The 22442-nt window shown below is 45.2% G+C and overlaps 1 long non-coding RNA gene across 1 annotated transcript; it reads left to right on the top strand.

Annotated features, from left to right (window-relative positions):
• Positions 1-880: 880 nt before the first annotated feature.
• LOC123726105 (uncharacterized) lies at positions 881-20806 on the top strand. The gene is made up of 3 exons (XR_006758410.1): positions 881-1706; positions 20337-20509; positions 20600-20806. It is a non-coding gene; the product is annotated as an uncharacterized lncRNA (long non-coding RNA).
• Positions 20807-22442: the final 1636 nt, after the last annotated feature.

Here is a 22442-nt window from a genome sequence, read left to right as displayed (position 1 = left end):
AACTGCTTATACGTTTTTTTTTAAATCAACATCAAGGTGATTTGAAATATCTTTATACGGTAGATATACTGTATCCATACAGAACAGCAGTTTAACCTTCTATTTAAACTGTGTGTGTGTGAATCTAGAATTCTAGAATTGGACATGGAATACGGTGTATGCTTTACTCATACGGTCTCCATTGTTCTCCTCATCATGATTCTCTGGTTGTGCTGCTTCTGTTCATATTATGAGTAACATACATCTGCAGAATTAAACCCCTCTTCTTATCTCTTATCCTCCCTCTTTTCTTCTCTGCTCCCCCTCTCTGCCCCTCTTCCATCCCTATACAGCTAACCTTGGTGTCCTGTCATACCTCCTTCCTTCCCACCTCACATGCCAGGGTTTCCCTCTCCCCCTCTCTCACTCTCTTACTCTCTCTCTCTCTCTCTCTCTCTCTCTCTCTCTCATGCTCTCAATTCAATTCAATTTAAGGTCCCTCTCCCCCTCTCTCACACTCTCTCTCTCTCTCTCTCTCTCTCTCTCTCTCTCATGCTCTCAATTCAATTCAATTTAAGGTCCCTCTCTCTCTCCCACTCTTTCTTCCTCTCTCTCAATCAATTCAATTATATCTCTCTTTCTCCCTCTTTCTCCTTTTTCATCGCTCCCTCTCTCTGCAGCTGTACATACTCTGTTTTTTAATTAGACAGAGACACAAGCCCCACCTTCTCCTACCTCCTACTCTCTCCCCCATCTCTCACTCCACCCTCTCTCGCTCTTCCTCCCTCCTCCCTCCCCCCTCCCTCTCTCTCTCTCCCTCTCTCTCTATCCCTCCCTCTCATTCTCTTTCTCTCGCTCTCTCCCTCTCTCTCTCGGTCTCTCTCCACTGACAAGGATACAGGACTTGCGCGGTGACACAGAGGGACAGAAAGGTCAGAAAGGGAGAGAGGGAGCGAGAGAAAGACAGAGTGAGGGAAACAGAAAGAGAGGGAGCAAGAGAAAAACAGAGTGAGGGAGACAGAAAGAGAAGGAGCGATAGAAAGAGAGCGAGAGACAGAGAGAGAGCGAACTGAACGGCGCATCCAAGAGGATAACTGCCTGTTTATTCACTGTGTCTCTGGCTCCTGCTCTCCCCCCCTGTTCTCTCTTACACATGCGCCTGCGCACACACTCTGACACACACTTTCAGACTCACACACACATACATGCTGACAGTCACCTGCAAAGCCACTGTGCTCAGGCTGGGAAATGAGTAGGCTTATAGTTGAGGAGATGACTCTGAGGAGAAGAGAGTGAAACAGAGGGCACAGCAGGGAGGGAGGGAGGGAGGGAGAGAGAGAGAGAGAGAGAGAGAGAGAAGAGGAGGAGAGGGACAGATGGAGTCCTTACTGATGATGCTAGGGAACGGAGAACACCGAGCAGCAGTGAAAGAGAGATGTGAAAGAAATAAAGGGGGAAAAAACTGGAGCGATGTAAGAATGGAACAAACAGAGCATAGGAAAGAAGAGGAAGAAGCATATGAGTGAAAAAGAAGAGAGATAGAGATGGTGTGTGTGACTCTGTTCAGCATTCTGAAGGATATTCCCAGCATCATTTCACTTCTACCCAAACAGCCCACGACAGAGGGAGAGGAGGAATGGTCCCAGGAGAGTAGGAAAAGGGACAACAGATTATCAGAGGACAGGTGTAAAGGAGCGATATAAGGAATACATGCAGTGGAGTTACTGGTGAGTTACTTGTGAGTAACTGGTGAGTTACTGGTGAGTTACTTGTGAGTTACTGGTGAGTAACTGGTGAGTTATTGATGAGTTGCTGGTGAGTAACTGGTGAGTTATTGATGAGTTACTGGTGAGTAACTGGTGAGTAACTGGTGAATAACTTGTGAGTTATTGATGAGTTACTGGTGTTTCTGCTTGTTTAGACTTGTTTGTGTTTCTCTTCCTTTCTACTCGGGTGTGCAACCTTATCACAACCATGGGGGAAATGAATGGGAGAGAAAGCTGTTTGTGTGTGTGTTGTGTGCGTGTGTGTGTGTGTTAGGAAGTGCTTTACAGCCAGTGTGGGAGTTGTGTGTGAGATTGCTTATCTTTATGAGCGGCTTTAAAGACCAAGGGGCTTAGATTGGGTTGTCAGAGATGCCGGTTTGCAGATTGAAGCAGAAAAAATATATATAAAAAAGGTTTTATTGTCATACACTGGATAGGTGTAGTGAAATGTGTTGTTATTCAGGGTCAGCCATAGTAGTATGATAGGTGTAGTGAAATGTGTTGTAATACAGGGTCAGTCAGAGTAGTATGATAGGTGTAGTGAAATGTGTTGTTATACAGGGTCAGCCATAGTAGTATGATATGTGTAGTGAAATGTGTTGTTATACAGGGTCAGCCATAGTAGTATGATATGTGTAGTGAAATGTGTTGTAATACAGGGTCAGTCAGAGTAGTACAACTCCACTGGAGCACATTAGGGTGAAGTGGCTTGCTCAAGGGCACAGTAACAGATCTTTCCACTTGTCGGCTCAGGTATTCAAACCTGTAACCTTTTGGTTACTGGCCCAACACTACTACCGCTAGGCTACCTGTCACCCTAGAATGCTGTCAGTGCATATTTTCCATGAGTGAGTGTGTGTGGGGGTCTACGTATTTAAGAGAGCACACGTGTACATTGTCTGTGCACTTAATGAGAGGCATGCCTTTGTGTATACTGTATGACCGTGTATTTAATGATGCACACTGTAACTGGTCCGTTGTGATATTGTAAATAATGCTTTCTTGATCTAAATCCTTCACCCACGCAACCTTCTCAAACAGTGTTCTTTATTCTAACACACAGAAAGCGTAATTTAACACACCCAGAGAACAAAGTCAATAGAAAACAGTCACCTTGACCATAAAGGATAGTACATTGGAGTCCTGGTTTTCACTGAATTGTTTAGTTGACACCTGTTTTTTTTACAGTGTGTGTGTTGTCATCTCACCCATAGGGTAAGGAGGTATGGAGAGTACATAGGTAACGCAGATGTTTTTTTATCTTAACAATATCATACTCACACTCACATACTCACTTAAATGTGAACATCAATATACACATGCATGCACACACGCACGCATATACACTACACTACACTACACTACACTACACTACACTACACTCTAACCCCCCTGGTTCCTCTTTGTGGAAACACTGTGTTGTTAGTCATGTCTGTCATCCTGCTTCTCCTTTCTCCCCTCCCTGTCTCCCTCTCTTTTCCCTCTTTTATCTCATCTAATCACTGTGCATTTTTTGGGTCGGTTTAGGCTCCTCGCCAGAAATGTAACCTTGCTGTTTCCATCATCATCATCATCATCTCCCTATCTTTACCTCCATTTATTTTCCTTTAGATCTCTCGCTTCATCCACCTTACCTTTTCCTCACACTCCCTCCATCTCTGCATCTCCATCTCCCCATCCCTCTATCCCTCCATCTCTCTATCCCTCCATCCCTCCATCTCTCACTCTCAACATCTCTCAATTCCTCACCCTCTCCATCTCTCTCTCTCCATCTCTCCATCCCTCCATTTCTCCATCTCTTTAATTCTCGTCCCCTCTTCACAGCTTTTTACTTTCCTCATCTACCTCTATTTCATTCTCTACCTTTATTTTTCCCCAGTTATTTATTCATTGCCCGTTCCCATGATATTCAGGCCTCTGAGACTATGACACCGCAACCACCTGGCATGGGTCACAAAATGTGACTTTACCACTGTTGTGTCATCAGCAAACTTAATGATGGTGTTGGACTCGTGCCTGGCCGTGCAGTCATGAGTGAACAGGGAGCACAGGAGGGGACTGAGAACGCACCCCTGAGGGATCCCTGTGTTGAGGATCAGCGTGGCAGATGTGTTGTTACCTACCCTTACCGTCTGGGGGAGGCCCGTCAGGAAGTCCAGGATCCAGTTGCAGAAGGAGGTGTTTAGTCCCAGGGTCCTTAGCTTAGTGATGAGCTTTGAGGGCACTATGGTGTTGAACGCTGAGCTGTAGTCAATTAAAAGCATTCTCACATAGGTGTTCCTTTTGTCCAGGTGTTAAAGGGCAGTGTGGAGTACAATAGAGATTGCATCATCTGTGGATCTGTTGGTGCTGTATGCAAATTGGAGTGGGTCTAGGGTTTATGGGATAATGGTGTTGATGTGAGCCATGACCAGCCTTTCAAAGCATTTCATGGCTACAGACATGAGTGCTATGGGTCGGGAGTAATTTAGGCAGGTTACCTTAGTGTTTTTGGGCACAGGGACTATGGTGGTCTGCTTGAAACATGTTGGTATTACAGACTCAGACAGGGAGAGGTAGAAAATGTCAGTGAAGACACTTGCCAGTTGGTCCGCGCATGCTCGGAGTACACGTCCTGGTAATCCGTCTGGCCTTGCGGCCTTGTGAATGTTGACCTGTTTAAAGGTCTCACATGCTGACCACACTGCTTGCGTCACGTGCGCTCGCGTTGCAAAATAAATGTACACATACATGTTATTCAATCATTGCACCCACACTGCTTGCGCGCGCCAACGAGCGTCTGCGTTGCCAAGTGCTAAAATACAAGTCAATTCTATTTGTGACGCTGAACGCGATGCAAGTCCTGCCTCTCCCATCTCCTTATTGGTTTATAGAAGCAGATACCCACGTGCCATCTCCTCATTGGTTATACCCATGTGAGTGATTGAAAGATGAACTGAGGTCAGTCGGTCGTCGTGGTAATACTATGCAAGTTAGATGCCAATCGCCATATAAAGTCCAAAGAAGAAAAAGACTGGAAAGAGGAGAGATGACTAGAAATTGTTTTATATGTGGAATAATTGTCGAAGTAGAGGACCTTGTGCATTTCAGGTAAAACTCAACATTTATATCCCAGGACAGATTAACTAGCAACAGCAAGCTAGCTAAATAGGACAAATTAGCTAGCAACTGCAAGCTAGCTAGCTAAATTTGCCATAAATGTTTAATGCTTATCGACCTGTCCCCAAATTAATATAATAGGTTCAGAGTTTGTTTTGATATTTCAACCTGCGTGTCGTGATCTCATTTGGTGTGGGGGGACAAAATCAATATGCGCACGATGGCGCACGTGCGGGTCCGGTCTGTGCATGGTGTTACTAATATCGGCTGCGGAGAGCGTGATCACGCAGTCATCTGGAACAGCTGATGCTCTCATGCATATTTCAATGTTGCTTGCCTTGAAGCGAGCATAGAAGTTATTTAGCTCGCCTGGTCGAAGCCGGTGTAGTACGATTTGATCTTAGTCCTGTATTGACACTTTACCTGTTTGATGGTTCGTCGGAGGGCATAGCGGCATTTCTTATAAACTTCTGGATTAGAGTCCTGATTAGAGTCCGGATTAGAGTCCGCTCCTTGAAAGCGGCAGCTTTACCCTTTAGCTCAGTGCGAATGTTTCCTGTAATCCATGGCTTCTGGTTGGGGTATGTACATACAGTCACAGTGAGGACGACATCCTCGATGCACTTATTGATAAAGCCAGTGACTGATGTGGTGTACTCATCAATGCCATCGGAAGAATTCCGGAACATAATCCAGTCTGTGCTAGCAAAACAGTCCTGTAGTTTAGCATTTGCTTCATCTGATGACTTTTTTATAGACCGAGACACAGGTGCTTCGTGCTTAAGTTTTAGCTTGAAAGCAGGAATCAGGAGGATAGAATTATGGTCAGATTTGCCAAATGGAGGGCGAGTGAGAGCTTTGTACACGTCTCTGTGTGTGGAGTAAAGGTGGTCTAGAATTCTTTTCCCTCTGGTTGCACATTTAACATGCTGATAGAAATGAGGTAAAACTGATTTAAGTTTCCCTGCATTAAAGTCACCGGCCAATAGGAGCGCCACCTCTGGATGAGTGTTTTCCTGTTTGCTTATGGCGGTATACAACTCATTGAGTGTGGTTTTAGTGCTAGCATCAGTCTGTGGTGGTATGTAGACAGCTACGAAAAATACAGATGCGAACTCTAGGTACAGTAGATAGTGTGGTCTACAGCTTATCATGAGATACTCTACCTCAGGTGTGCAAAACCTTGAGACTTCCTTAGATATCGTGCACCAGCTGTTGTTTACATATATGCAGAGGCCCCCGCCCCGTCTCTTACCAGAGGCTGCTGTTCTATCCTGCTGATAGACTGTATAACCCGCCAGCTGTATGTTCTTAGTGTCGTTGTTCAGCCACGACTCGAATGTCCCGTTGGTAGGATATATGTGCTTTCAGTTCGTCCCATTTATTTTCCAGCGATTGAACGTTAGCTAGCAGGACGGAAGGCAAAGGCAGATTAGCCAAGGCAGATTAGCCACTCGTCGCCTGATCCTCACAAGGCACCCTGATATTTTTGCGCAAAATCTCAGTTTCCTTCTCCAGCGAATGATCTGGGCCTGGTCGGTTGTCTATAGTATATCCTTCCCGTCTGACTCATTGAAGAAAAACTCTCTGTCTAATATGAGGTGAGTAATCGCAGTTCTGATGTCCAGAAGCTATTTTCGGTCATAAGAGACGGTAGCAGCAACATTATGTACAAAACAAGTTACGAACAACGCAAAAAAACAAACAGAATAGCATGGTTGGTTAAAAGCCGATAAGACAGCAGCCATCCCCTCCGGCGCCATCTTTGAGGCTATATGAGGCTATAATGATAAATTCTCGTTGTAATGTGTTGTTTTTTTGGTTGAGAAGATGTTAAATAACCCGACTACAACTAAACTGTCTCTGTTGCTTACAGATAAAGGCATCTATTTTTCATGACGCTATCAAGGTACACAGATTACAACCAGATGTATATATACACTACCGTTCAAAAGTTTGGGGTCACTTAGAAATGTCCTTGTTTTTGAAAGAAAAGCAATTGTTTGTTGTTGATTAAAATAACATCAAATTGATCAGAAATACAGAGTAGACATTGTTAATGTTGTAAATGACTATTGTAGCTGGAAACAGCTGATTTTTAATGGAATATCTACATAGGCGTACAGAGGCCCATTATCAGCAACCATCACTCCTGTGTTCCAATGGCACGTTGTGAGCATCTGGTCAGCGGGGTGGTGGCACTGGAATCCTCATCTCTCCCAAGTGGACATTCTCTCTTTCTCCCCTGACCCATCTGTCTATCTCCTCATTTGAATTCCATGCTGTCACAATCACTAGCCCATTCGAGCTTCAATGCCATTCAACTCTCCTTCCGTGGTCTCCAACTGCTCCTAAACACAAGTAAAACTAAATGCATGCTCTTCAACCGATCGCTGCCTGCACCTGCCCGCCTGTCCAGCATCACTTCTCTGGACGGTTCTAACTTAGAATTTGTGGACAACTACAAATACCTAGGTGTCTGGTTAGACTGTAAACTCTCCTTCCAGACTCACATCAATCATCTCCAATCCAAAGTGAAATCTCGAATTGGCTTCCTATTTCGCAACAAAGCATCCTTCACTCATGCTGCCAAACATACCCTCGTAAAACTGACCATCCTACCAATCCTCGACTTCGGCGATGTCATTTACAAAATAGCTTCCAATACCCTACTCAACAAGCTGGATGCAGTCTATCACAGTGCCATCCGTTTTGTCACCAAATCCCCATATACTACCCAACACTGCGACCTGTACGCTCTCGTTGGCTGGCCTTCGCTTCATAATCGTCGCCAAACACATTGGCTCCAGGTCATCTACAAGACCCTGCTAGGTAAAGTCCCCCCTTATCTCCGCTCACTGGTCACCATAGCAGCACCCACCTGTAGCACGCGCTCCAGCAGGTATATCTCTCTGGTCACCCTTAAAGCCAACTCCTCCTTTGGTCGTCTCTCCTTCCAGTTCTCTGCTGCCAATGACTGGAACGAACTACAAAAATCTCTGAAACTGGAAACACTTATCTCCCTCACTAGCTTTAAGCACCAGCTGTCAGAGCAGCTCACAGATCACTGCACCTGTACATAGCCCATCTATAATTTAGCACAAACTACTACCTCTTCCCCTACTGTATTTATTTATTTTATTTATTTTGCTCCTTTGCACCATATTATTTATATTTTATCTCTGAACTTTCTTCAAACTACAAATCTACCATTCCAGTGTTTTTCTTGCTATACTTTATTTACTTTGCCACCATGGCATTTTTTTTGCCTTTACCTCCCTTATCTCACATCATTTGCTCACATTGTATATAATCTTATTTTTTTATTTTTTTATTTATTTTTTTCTACTGCATCATTGATTGTATGTTGTTTTACTCCATGTGTAACTCTGTGTTCTTGTATGTTGTCGAACTGCTTTGCCTTTATCTTGGCCAGGTCGCAATTGTAAATGAGAACTTGTTCTCAACTTGCCTACCTGGTTAAATAAAGGTGAAATAAATAAATAAATAAAATTCAAGCTTAACATCCTTACCATTTATCGCCCTCCAGGTTCCCTTGGCGAGTTCATCAATGAGCTTGACGTCTTGATAAGTTCCTTTTCTGAGGATGGCTCACCCCTCACAGTTCTGGGTGACTTTAACCTCCCTGCGTCTACCTTTGACTCATTTCTCTCTGCCTCCTTCTTTCCACTCCTCTCCTCTTTTGACCTCACCCTCTCACCATCCCCCCCTACTCACGCTTGACCTCATCTTCACTAGATGCTGCTCTTCTACTAATCTCACTGCAACTCCCCTCCAAGTCTCCGATCACTACCTTGTATCCTTTTCCCTCTCGTTCTCCTCCAACACTACTCACTCTGCCCCTACTCAGATGGTATTGCGCCGTCGCAACCTTCACTCTCTCTCTCCTGCTACTCTCTCCTCTTCCATCCTATCATCTCTTCCCTCTGCTCAATCCTTCTCCAACCAATCTCCTGATTCTGATTCCTCAACCCTCCTCTCCTCCCTTTCTGCATCCTTTGACTCTCTATGTCCCCTATCCTCCCGACCGGCTTGGTCCTCCCCTCCTGCTCCGTGGCTTGACGACTCATTGCGAGCTCACAGAATAGGGCTCCGGGCAGCCGAGCGGAAATGGAGGAAAACTAGCCTCCCTGCGGACCTGACATCTTTTCACTCCCTCCTCTCTACATTTTCCTCCTCTGTTTCTGCTGCTAAAGCCACTTTCTACCACTCTAAATTCCAAGCATCTGCCTCTAACCCTAGGAAGCTCTTTGCCACCTTCTCCTCCCTCCTGTATCCTCCCCCCCCCCTCCCTCTCTGCGGATGACTTCGTCAACCATTTTGAAAAGAAGGTCGACGACATCCGATCCTCGTTTGTTAAGTCAAACGACACCGCTGGTCCTGCTCACATTGCCCTACCCTATGCTTTGACCTCTTTCTCCCCTCTCTCTCCAGATGAAATCTTGCGTCTTGTGACGGCCGGCCGCCCAACAACCTGCCCGCTTGACCCTATCCCCTCCTCTCTTCTCCAGACCATTTCCGGAGACCTTCTCCCTTACCTCACCTCGTTCATCAACTCATCCTTGACCGCTGGCTACGTCCCTTCCGTCTTCAAGAGAGCGAGAGTTGCACCCCTTCTCAAAAAACCTACACTCGATCCCTCCGATGTCAACAACTACAGACCAGTATCCCTTCTTTCTTTTCTCTCCAAAACTCTTGAACGTGCCGTCCCTGGCCAGCTCTCCTGCTATCTCTCTCAGAATGACCTTCTCGAACCAAATCAGTCAGGTTTCAAGGCTGGTCATTGAACTGAGACTGCTCTTCTCTGTGTCACGGAGGCTCTCCGCACTGCTAAAGCTAACTCTCTCTCCTCTGCTCTCATCCTTCTAGACCTATCTGCTGCCTTTGATACTGTGATCCATCAGATCCTCCTCTCCACCCTCTCCGAGTTGGGTATCTCCGGCGCGGCTCACTCTTGGATTGCGTCCTACCTGACAGGTCGCTCCTACCAGGTGGTGTGGCGAGAATCCGTCTCCGCACCACGTGCTCTCACCACTGGTGTCCCCCAGGGCTCAGTTCTAGGCCCTCTCCTATTCTCGCTATACACAAAGTCACTTGGCTCTGTCATATCCTCACATGGTCTCTCCTATCATTGCTACGCAGACGACACACAATTAATCGTCTCCTTTCCCCCTTCTGATAACCAGGTGGCGAATTGCATCTCTGCATGTCTGGCAGACATATCAGTGTGGATGACAGACCACCACCTCAAGCTGAACCTCGGCAAGACGGAGCTGCTCTTCCTCCCGGGGAAGGACTGCCCTTTCCATGATCTCGCCATCACGGTGGACAACTCCATTGTGTCCTCCTCCCAGAGTGCTAAGAGCCTCGGCGTGACCCTGGACAACACCCTGTCGTCCTCCGCTAACATCAAGGCGGTGACCCGATCCTGTAGGTTCATGCTATACATCATTCGCAGAGTACGACCCTGCCTTACACAGGAAGCGGCGCAGGTCCTAATCCAGGCACTTGTCATCTCCCGTCTGGATTACTGCAACTCCCTGTTGGCGGGGCTCCCTGCCTGTGCCATTAAACCCCTACAACTCATCCAGAACGCCGCAGCCCGTCTTGTGTTCAACCTTCCCAAGTTCTCTCACGTCACCCCGCTCCTCCGCACACTCCACTGGCTTCCAGTTGAAGCTCGCATCTGCTACAAGACCATGGTGCTTGCCTACGGAGCTGTGAGGGGAACGGCACCTCCGTAACTTCAGGCTCTGATCAGGCCCTACACCCAAACAGGGGCACTGCGTTCATCCACCTCTGGCCTGCTGGCCCCCCTACCTCTGCGGAAGCACAGTTCCCGCTCAGCCTAGTCAAAACTGTTCGCTGCTCTGGCACCCCAATGGTGGATCAAGCTCCCTCACGATGCCAGGACAGCGGAGTCAATCACCACCTACCGTAGACACCTGAAACCCCACCTCTTTAAGGAATACCTGAGATAGGATATAGTAATCCTTCTAACCCCCCCCCCCCAAAAAAAAGATATAGATGGACTATTGTAAAGTGGTTGTTCCACTGGATATCATAAGGTGAATGCACCAATTTGTAAGTCGCTCTGGATATGAGCGTCTGCTAAATGACGTAAATGTAAATGTGTTAGCTAATCCAAGTTTATCATTTTAAAAGGCTTATTGATCATTGGAAAACCCTGTTGCAATTATGTTATCACAGTTGAAAACTGTTGTCCTGATTAAAGAAGCATTTAAACTGGCCTTCTTTAGACTAGTTGAGTATCTGGAGCATCAGCATTTGTGGGTGTAACGGCTGTCTGAAGAGAGAGTAGACCGAGGTGCAGCAGAGTTAGTGTTCATCTTCAGGAATTTATTAATGACGAAAGAACACTATACAAAAAACAAGAAAACCGACAGCCAAACAGTACTGTCAGGTGCAAACACGAACGAGACAGAAAATAATCCCCCACAAAACCCAAAGGAAAAACAGGCTCCTTATGAGTGACTCCCAATCAGCAACAACGAACTACAACTGTGCCTGATTGGGAGCCACGCACGGCCCAAAACAAAGAAACACAAAAACATAGAAAAATTAACATAGAACGCCCACCCAATGTAACACCCTGGCCTAACCAAAATTAAGAACAAAAACCCCTCTCTATGGCCAGGGCGTTACAGTACCCCCCCCCAAAGGCTCCGACTAGGGGTTCTGGCTGCGCCCTGGCGGCTCCGGCGGCTCTGGGCTGGCGGGCGGCTCTGGCGGTTCTGGCCCAGGATTCACCAGGCTGGGGAGACATGAAGGAGGCCTGGCCCTGGGCGCAGGCACAGGACTCACCAGGCGGCTCTGGCGGCTCCGGCGGCTCTGGGCTGGTGGGGGGCTCTGGCGGCTCTGGCCCAGGATTCACCAGGCTGGGGAGACATGAAGGAGGCCTGGCCCTGGGCATAGGCACAGGACTCACCAGGCTGGGGAGACATGAAGGAGGCCTGGCCCTGGGCGCAGGCACAGGACTCACCAGGCTGGCGGGCGGCTCCGGCGCCTCCGGACAGGCGGACAACTCTGGCGGCTCCGGACAGGCGGGCGGCTCTGGCGGCTCCGGACAGGCGGGCGGCTCTGGCGGCTCCGGACAGGCGGGCGGCTCTGGCGGCTCCGGACAGGCGGGCGGCTCTGGCGGCTCCGGACAGGCGGGCGGCTCTGGCGGCTCCGGACAGGCGGGCGGCTCTGGCGGCTCCGGACAGGCGGGCGGCTCTGGCGGCTCTGGACAGGCGGGCGGCTCTGGCGGCTCTGGACAGGCGGGCGGCTCTGGCGGGTCCGGACTGACGGGCGGCTCTGGCGGCTCCGGACTGGCGGGCCACTCTGGCGGCTCCAGACTGGCGGGCGGCTCTGGCGGCTCCGGACTGGTGAGACCCACTGGAGGCCTGGTCCTAGGAGGAGGCACAGGACAGACCAAGATGGGGAGACCCACTGGAGGCCTGGTCCTAGGAGAAGGCACAGGACAGACCAGGATGGGGAGACCCACCGGAGGCCTGGACCGAGGAGGAGGCACAGAATAAACTGGGCTGTGGGGGAGCACTGGAGTTCTGGTACTTAGGCTATTTCCCCACACTCCAGGCTGAATGCCCACTTTGGCCCGGCACGGGCGGCGCACAGGCATTGGGCGAACTGGACCCTCCCAGCGCCCAGGAGACACAGTGCGCAGAGCCGGTGCAGGATAACCTGGACCGAAAAGGCGCACTGGAGACCAGACGCGCTGAGCCGGCACAATCCGTCCTGGCTCGATGCCTGCACTCGCATGGCACTTGCGGGGGGCTGGCCTATAGCGCACCGGGCTATGCACGCGCACTGGAGACACCGTGCGCTTCACAGCATAACACGGTGCCTTACCAGTACCACGCTGCCTGCCGTAAGCACGGGGAGTTGGCCCAGAATTCCTTCCTGGTTCCGCCACACTCCCCGTGTGCCCCCCCCCCAATTTTTTTGGGGGGGCTGCCTCTCGTGCCTGTTGCACTCCCTCGCTTCGTACCAGCACCTCTCAGCTATCGCCGCCTCGATCTCCCACTGCGGGTGGCGATACTCCCCAGCCTGAGCCCACGGTCCACCTCCGTCGAGCAATTCCTCCCATCTCCAGGAATCCTGAACGCACCTTTCCATCTCCTCCAAAGTCCATGAGTCCATATTTCCCCTCTCCTGGTGCTTCTCCTTCCTCCGCTGCTTGGTCCGTTTTTGGTGGGGGATTCCGTAATGGCTGTCTGAAGAGAGAGTAGACCAAGGTGCAGCGGAGTTAGTGTTCATCTTCAGGAATTTATTAATGACGAAAGAACACTATACAAAAACAAGAAAACCGACAGCCAAACAGTACTGTCAGGTGCAAACACGAACGAGACTGAAAACAATCCCCCACAAAACCCAAAGGGAAAAACAGGCTCCTTATGTGTGACTCCCAATCAGCAACAACGAACTACAGCTGTGCCTGATTGGGAGCTAAGCACGGCCCAAAACAAAGAAATACAAAAACATAGAAAAATTAACATAGAACGCCCACCCAATGTAACACCCTGGCCTAACCAAAATAAAGAACAAAAACCCCTCTCTATGACCAGGGCGTTACAGTGGGTTTGATTACAGACTCCAAATGGCCAGAAGCAAATAACTTTCTTCTGAAACTCGTCAGTCTATTCTTGTTCTGAGAAATTAAGACTATTCCAGGCTATTCACTGTGTACTACTCCATTCACAGAACAGCGCAAATTTGCTCTAACCAAAATATAAAGAGGCGTGGGAGGCCCCGGTGCACAACTGAGCAAGAGGACAAGTACATTAGTGTGTCTAGTTTACTATCATATCAAAGTAAATTTGGAGTCATGCGATAATAGGGTGTGTGGTCCTCCCACTACGACTCAGGAAACTATGCAGTTTATTAGGCTACAGATGTTCAGATGAACTTCATAGGGTGGTGAAAATGCATGGTATGAGCTTGATGCTCCTTTCCAATAAATATCGAGGGTCTTATTCTGGTAACATGATGATCAATGCTTGACTGCCATAATAATCTCATCATGACTAACCTACCAACAGAGCCTACCTTCACTGAACCTGCAACAGTTTTTGTGACAAAACTATCGCTAGAGTTGAAAATGCGATGGAAACACATTGAACATTCGATTTATATTTTGTACATGAAAACTTAAGCAAAAAAGTACATTTTGTGTGCACTATGTCATCAAGCACTGATTTTTATCCGCAACAATTCAGATTGGTGCAAACACCACTGGTTGGAAAATGGGCATATTTTCTTTATACATATTTTAGAATATTCGCATGAAAATCTGTTGCCAATTGGATGTAAACCTAGCTACTCATTGCAAAAATTGTGAGTAATCTGGCTAGGGGCTAACTTCAAACTGGGAGGTAGTTTGTTAAAAATGGTGAGCTTGGGAGTCATGAGTAACCTTCCCTTAAACCTACATTGTAGAATAATAGTGAAGACATCAAAACTATGAAATAAGACATATGGAATCAGCTTTGCACACGCTTGGCATTGAGAGAATGCCAAGAGTGTGTAAAGCTGTCATCAAGGCAAAAGGTGGATACTTTGAAGAATCTTTTTTTTTTGGTTGCTACATGATTCCATATGTGTTATTTCATAGTCTTGATGTCTTCACTAGTATTCTAGAAAATAGTAAAAAATTAAGAAAAACCCTTGAATGAGTAGGTGTGTCCAAACTTTTGACTGGTATTGTATCTATATATATTTTTTAACCTTCCATTATGATCCAATGCAGTGATATTCTCAGCAAGCTTTCACATCAGACAGAGCTTGGAGCAGGCTCTAAGCTTTAACTGTTACGTAGCTGTAGCCACTGGCTGTCCAGCTATCTAGATTTCTATTGTAATGTGGCCTGACACCTGTGAAAACATATTGTTCTGTGAATGGCTATCTCGCGCCCCTGCTATATGAGGTCTTATCTGGTCAGCCTACTTGTTAGAGGGGTGGGCTCAGCTCTAGCCTGGAGGCTTGTTTAGCGTTGCTCACTGTACCACAGCTAATATGTTGCACACAGTCCCCACTACATTTACTGTAGGATTTACGGGAAATATCTGATGGGCCGATGTGTGTGTGCATGTGCACGCTTGTGTGTGTGTGCATGTCTGTGTGTGTACAGGTGTTTGTGTTTGTGCTCACGCATGTGTGTTTACTGGGTCATTATCAAACATAATGAAATATTTTCCCATGAGAAACCTCTGTAGCGAAAATCTTAATCTACTTCATAAATTACAGTTATAAACACACTTAATACAATATGCACCTACCTAGGCACGGCTCCTAGGAGGTGTTTACTGAATTGGACTCGCTCTCTCGCTCTCTCACACACAACAAACACACCACTATTGCCTCTGTTCTGCCTGGCCATAGAAATATAACCACAGGAGAACCCATCACTATTGCCTTGTGCCTTGCTGTGCCTGCCTATAGATTATGTGCCTTTGTTCAGTCATCTCATCGATCTATAAATACAATCACATTGGCTGTGCAGGTATCTATTCTCTCTCTCCCAATGGCTGTGTAGGTATCTCTCCTTTCTCTCCTCTCTCTTCCCTTGGCTTTGCAGGTGTCTCTCCTCTCTCTCTCATTGGCTGTGCAGGTATCTCTCCTCTCTCTCCACTTGGCTGTGTAGTTATCTCTCCTCTCTCTCCTCTGGCTCCCTGGGTTCCCAGAAACCAATAACTGATCATGTACCTTTTTTTATTTCCTCTCCAGTTCCCCCTTAAACGCCCTGATACGCTGATGCTACTTATTTACCACTTCACTGAACTCTAACCATGGCATTTCCTCTCCTTCGCTGCAAGGGGGTTGTTCCCTTCCACACTCCCTCCTGCCTCACTCTCTCCTTTTCCCCATCCTCTCGCCTACACCCACCCCCCACAGCTCTCCAGCTATGTGTCTCATTGTCTTTTTCTCTCTTCTCTCTCTAAATATATCCACCCACCCACCCTCTCTCTCCACCCACCCATGTCTATCTACATTCCCCCCCCTCTCCCCCTTCCTCTGTTGGTGGCTGTGCGTGTACACAGTCCTGTCGGATAAAGTTAGCCATGCCCAGACAATCTAATCTGACACGCCTTTACATAACAATTCAATCTGAAGCACTCTGCCTGCAATCCCTTAAAACACACACACACACACACACACACACACACACACACACACACACACACACACACACACACACACACACACACACACACACACACACAGCCAAAACTCCAAGGTGCTTTATTTTCATTAAACATGATTTGTAAGATCACAAGAAATGAAATATGTAACACTTAGCCTCTCTCATCTCCTGTGTATATCTGTTACATCCTGTACATGTGCACTATATCTTGTTTTGTCTCTCAATGTCAACATGGGTTAGAAAGCACAGAGATCAAACATGACCTTTGCGCCTTCACACCGCATTTCGCACACTCACACTCACTCAGTGTTTTCATGTCGACGGGCCGCGGAGAGAGGTAGAAACCTCTCTAAGGTGTAGGCCCCGGAGAGAGGTAGGAACCACTCTAAGGAGAAACCTAGTAAATCTTAAATAATAACAACGGAGAGTTATAACCCGGCTGACATTATTCCGCTGCACACCTTGACTTCTCCTGGCTGCTGTTTTATCTGTTGTCTGCCAATAAAGCTTTCCATGAAAATGTCACATGAGGAAAGGCTTGGCCTCCAGAGTGTGCGGAGCATTAAGAAGCACTGGATTCATTAAACTGTCTGTGAGCGTAAATCTTGATCTGAGGTCAGTTTGCAGACTGAGTGGGAGGAGAGAAAGCGAGGGAAGGAGGTAGAGGAGGAGGATGAGAGAAACTGAGAGAAAAGATGAGGATAATGGGAGAGAAAGAGAGGATAAGAAAAAGAAGGGTGGAGATAGGATGGGAGTAAAAAAAAGGACAAAAAAGAGGATTGGCAGATGAAAGAAAGAAGGATGGGTTGGAATTGGGTTGACGTGGAGGAGAATGAGGGGAGGGTAATGGTCCTGCAACGAGTGTAACTTGGGAAACCTGTCAGGGTGAAAGGTGAATGAAAACTCTCAGAGAGAAGGAATATTGAGGAGAGAGAGAAGGAGAAATAGGGAGGATGACAATCACTGTTAAGAAATAGTTTTGATTAAAGTTTGACCATAAACAGGAAAAAAAATACAGTGATGGAAAAAGTACCCAACTGTCATACTTGAGTAAAGTAAAGCTACTTTAATAGAAAATGACTCAAGTAAAAGTGAAAGTCACCCAGTTAAATACTACTTGAGTAAAATACTAAAAGTAATTTAAATATACTTAAGTATCAAAAGTCAATATAATTGCTAAAATATCATTAAGTATCAAATGGAAAAGTAGAAATAATTTCAAACTCCTTATATTAAGCAAACCAGACAGCAACATTTTCTAGTTTTTTTACATTTACGGATGGCAAGGGACTCCAACACTCAGACATCATTTACAAATGTAGCTTTTGTGTTTAGTGAGTCCGCCAGATAAGAGGCAGTAGTCCTGCTAAGCATTTGAAATGTAAATGAGTACTTTTGGGTTTTAGGGAAAATGTATGGAGTAAAAAGTAAATTATTTTCTTTAGGAATGTAATGAAGTAATAGTAAAAGTTGTCAAAAATATAAATAGTAAAGTACAGACACCTCCAAAAAACTACTTATTTTTACTTAAGTACTTTACACCACTGAAAAAATACAGCTGTATTATAGATACCAGTGAGTTATTGTATGTTCTCAATGCTGCAATGAAAGCGTATCATTCATAAAGACCCGTCCACATCTAGTACGATAATATATAACAATAATACATGCCATTTAGCAGACACTTTTATCCAAAGAGACTTACAGTCATGCGTGCATACATTTTATACATATGGGCGGTCCCAGGAGTGAAATCCAATATCCTGGCGTTACAAGCGCCATGCTCTACCATCTGAGCTACAGCACGATAACTAAAACGACAAAAACATCTTTCTAATTCAAGCAAATGTCTGTCCTCCCACTACAGTGTTTCAAGGCCGTGATAATCATTAATTATTTATAAAGTCCATTCATATCCAACACATTAACAACAAAATCATTCTAATTCAAGTGAATGACTGTGTCTCCACTGAAGTGTGTTACAATGTAGCGACGTTGATGTATCATCATTAGCAAGTCTGATACACGCTCCTCAGTGAGTCACATTTAAGCAGATCATCGGTAGATAGACACACACCGCAGCGATAACAAGAAAGTTAAACAAGGATGAAATTCTGGGTTCCTCATCCACTAACTAATACACATACGTGCAGGAGCCACAGTTCCTTCCTTATCCCCTTCTTGGGCCTGTCAAGCGTGACTGTAATCATAATCAATCCTAAAAATCATGTTTTTAAAAGGTTGACGGCGGGGGCGTGGAATTGACAAAGATGTTCCTCTTCAAAAAAAAGAAACAAGATATGAAAAAATGAATTAACCCCCATGGGGTCCCTATTCCCTAAATAACCGCTAAGTTGTGAGGCAACACTAACTGTCTCTGGCTCTGCAGAGAGACCGTCAGACCTAAGGAAACTCAGATGGCCTGAGCCAGGCTTGCCTCTTGTCACAAAGCATCTTGTCATGGCTGGACATTTGTCAATCACTGAAAGGATATGTATATATCCTATTTTTGGTATTCTCTCTTTTTGTCTAATTCTGTTTCTCTGTTTCTCTTTCTCTCTCTCACAAACACACTTATGCTCTCTCTCTCTCTCGCTCTCTCTCTCTCTCTCGCTCTTTGTCAATGCTTCCTCATTCTGTCTTTCTCTCCTTTTCATTACTTCTCCTAAACTAACTTAATCTCCCCTTCTCACGCTTTGTGTGTCTCTCTGTTGACCCTGCTCTTATTAATTTTTTTAAACTGGCTACCTCATTATAAACTTCATTATTATGAGGTCATCTCATTATCCAATGGAAATGAGAGGACCACAAAATGAAGACTAATGCCCTCTCTTTCTCTCTCTCTGTCTTTCTGTCTCTCTATCTCTCAATTCTATTTCAATTCATTTTAAGGGCTTTATTGGCATGGGAAACATATGTTAACATTGCCAAAGCAAGTGAAGTAGATAATAAATAAAAGAGAAATAAAAAATACAAATTAACCATGAACATTACACTCACGAAAGTTCCAATAGAATAAAGACATTTCAAATGTCATATTATGTGCAAATAGTTAAAGTACAAAAGGGAAAATAAATAAACATAAATATGGGTTGCATTTACACTGGTTGCGCTTTTCTTGTGGCAACAGGTCACAAATCTTGCTGCTGTGATGGCACACTGTGGTATTTCACCCAACAGATATGGGAGTTTATCAAAAATGGGTTTATTTTCTAATTCTTTGTGGATCTGTGTAATTTGAGGGAAATGTGTGTCTCTAATATGGTCATACATTTGGTAGGAAGTTAGGAAGAGCAGCTCAGTTTCCACCTCATTTTGTAGGCAGTTTGCACATAGCCTGTCTTCTCTTGAGAGAAACCCATCTGTAAATAGCCCATCCAACCAACTACCTACCTCATCCCCATATTAGTTTTTTGATTTTTTTCTGCTCTTTTGCACACCAGTATTTCTACTTGCACATCCTCATCTGCACATCTATCACTCCAGTGTTAATTGCTAAATTGTAATTACTTCAACATTATGGCCCATTTATTGCCTTAATTCCTTACTTCATTTGCACACACTGTATACATATTTTTTATTGTGTTATTGACTGTACATTTGTTTATCCCATGTGTAACTCTATGTTGTTGTTTTTGTCGCAATGCTTTGCTTTATCTTGGCCAGGTCACAGTTGTAAATGAGAACTTGTTCTCAACTGGCCTACCTGGTTAAATAAAGGTGAAATATATGTATATATTTTAAAGAGCCATGTCTGCCTACGGCAGCCTTTCACAAAAGCAAGGCTTTGCTCATTGAGTCTGTACATAGTCAAAGCTTTCCTTAACATTTTACATTTACATTTTAGTCATTTAGCAGACGCTCTTATTCAGAGCGACTTACAGTTGTGAATGCATACATTTCATGATTTTTTTCTCCATAAGTTTGGGTCAGTCACAGTACTCAGGTATTCTGCCACTGTGTACTCTCTGTTTAGGGCCAAATATCATTCTAGTTTGCTCTGCTTTTTTGTAAATTCTTTCAAATGTGTCAAGTAATTATCTTTTGGTTTTCTCATGACTTGGTTGGTTCTAATTGTGTTGCTGTCCTTGGGCTCTGTGGGGTCTGTTTGTGTTTGTGAACAGAGCCCCAGGACCAGCTTGCTTAGGGGACTCTTCTTCAGGTTCATCTCTCTGTAGGTGATGGCTTTGTTATGGAAGGTTTGGGATTCGCTTCATTTTAGGTGACTAGATTGTCATGAATCCCGCTTCCTGAGTCTGTTTTCTGCCTGAGCTGACTGTTTTCTGTTTTGGAGTCTGTTTCCTAAGGTTCCTGAACGCACCCTGTCTGGTTGCCAGGCGACGAAGCTAGGCGGGAGATCTCTCGATTACCCGCACCTGCATCTCATCAGCTATCTGCACACCTGGTCCTGATCATCACCTCTTCACTTTATAAGCTCTGACCTGACATCCATTACCTGCCGGATTGTTAGCAATGAACAGTATGTTGTGTCAGCGTATCAGTCACTAGAGTTTGTGTTGTTGTTCTGTACTTTTTACCGGTTACTCACCCCTGTTTACTCTGTCTACAGTCATTCTCCCGGAACATTCAACCCCCTTGCCTGGTCGTCGGTGGTTTCAGTGACATCATTGGATCTGCCTATTCACTCTCATCAACTCACCTCCGCTGCCGCTCCGTCTCCTGGATTATTCTATTTTCACCTTGACTCTGTAAATAAATACTCACCTTCATTTTACTCACCTTGTCCTGTTTTTTTTATGGCGGTTTTGGAGCAGTGGCTTCTTCCTTGCTGAGTGGCCTTTCAGGTTATGTCGATATTGGATTCGTTTTAATGTGAATATATATACTTTTGTACCTGTTTCCTCCAGCATCTTCACAAGATTTTTTGCTGTTGTTCTGGGATTGATTAGCACTTTTTGCACCAAAGTACGTTCATCTCTAGGAGACAGAACGATTCTCCTTCCTGAGTGGTATGACGGCTGCATGGTCAATGGTGTTTAAACTTGCATACTATTGTTTGTACAGATGAACATGGTACTTTCAGGTGTATGGAAATTGCTCCCAAGGATAAACCAGACTTGTGGAGGTCTACAATTTCTTCTGAAGTCTTGGCTGATTTATTTTGATTTTCCCATGATGTCAAGCAAAGAGGCACTGAGTTTGAAGGTAGGCCTTGAAATACATCCACAGGTACACCTCCAACTAACTCAAATTATGTTAATTAGCCTATCAGAAGCTTCTAAAGCCATGACATCATTTTCTGGAATTTTCCAAGCTGTTTAAAGGCACAGTCAACTTAGTGTATGTAAACTTCTGACCGACTGAAATTGTGATACAGTGATTTATAAGTGAAATAATCTGTCTGTAAACAATTGTTGTAAAAATTACATGTCATGCAGAAAGTAGATGTCCTAACCGACTTCCAAAGGTATAGTTTTTATCAAGAAATTTGTAGGAGTGTTGGGGGTGTAGGGGGCAGTATTTTCACGGCCAGATGAAAAAACATACCCAAATTAAACTGGTTGCTACTCTTGCCCAGAAACTAGAATATGCATATTATTAGTAGATTTGGATAGAAAACACTCTGAAGTTTCTAAAACTGTTTGAATGGTGTCTGTGAGTATAACAGAACTCATATGGCAGGCAAAAACCTGAGAAAAATCCAACCAGGAAGTGGAAAGTCTGAGAATTGTAGTTCTTCTTTTGATTCTCTATCGAAACTACAGTTTCTGTGGGGTCACGTTGCACTTCCCAAGCCTTCCATTGGCTGTCAACAGCCTTCAGAAAGTTCTTTCAGCATTCTCCTGTCACTGGGCAGATAATAGGAGCTCAGTCAATCAGTGGACTGCCTGTGGACAAAGGGATTGGATATGCACGGTCCTGCGAGTGCGCCGTTCCTTCTTTTTCTTCTTGAATGAATATGCTATTGTCCGGTTGGAATATTATCGCAATTTTACGTTAAAAATAGCATAAAGATTGATTTTAAACAGCGTTTGACATGCTTCTAAGTACGGTAATGGAACATTTTGACTTTTTGTCTCTGGTACCGCACTCGCGCGTTATGCCTTTGGATAAGTGATCTGTACGCACAAACAAAACAGAGGTTTTTGGACATAAATATGGATTATTTCGAACAAAAACAAAATTTATTGTGGAAGAAGCAGTCCTGGGAGTGCATTCTGACGAAGATCAGCAAAGGTAAGAGCATATTTATAATACTAATTCTGAGTTTAGTTGACCCCCGAACTTGGCGGGTGTCTGTATAGCTTGCTGTGATGGCGAGCTATGTACTCAGAATATTGAAAATGTGCTTTCTCCGTAAAGCTATTTTAAAATCTGACACAGCGGTTGCATCCCGGAGTAGTCTATCTATAATTCTTAAAATAATTGTTATATATTTTGTCAACATTTAT

This window comes from Salmo salar, chromosome ssa13, assembly GCF_905237065.1.
Source record: "Salmo salar chromosome ssa13, Ssal_v3.1, whole genome shotgun sequence".
Classification (NCBI taxonomy): Eukaryota; Metazoa; Chordata; class Actinopteri; order Salmoniformes; family Salmonidae; genus Salmo; species Salmo salar.
The sequence above is the reverse complement of the archived record's forward strand: the minus strand, read 5'-3'. Positions and strand labels throughout refer to the sequence as shown.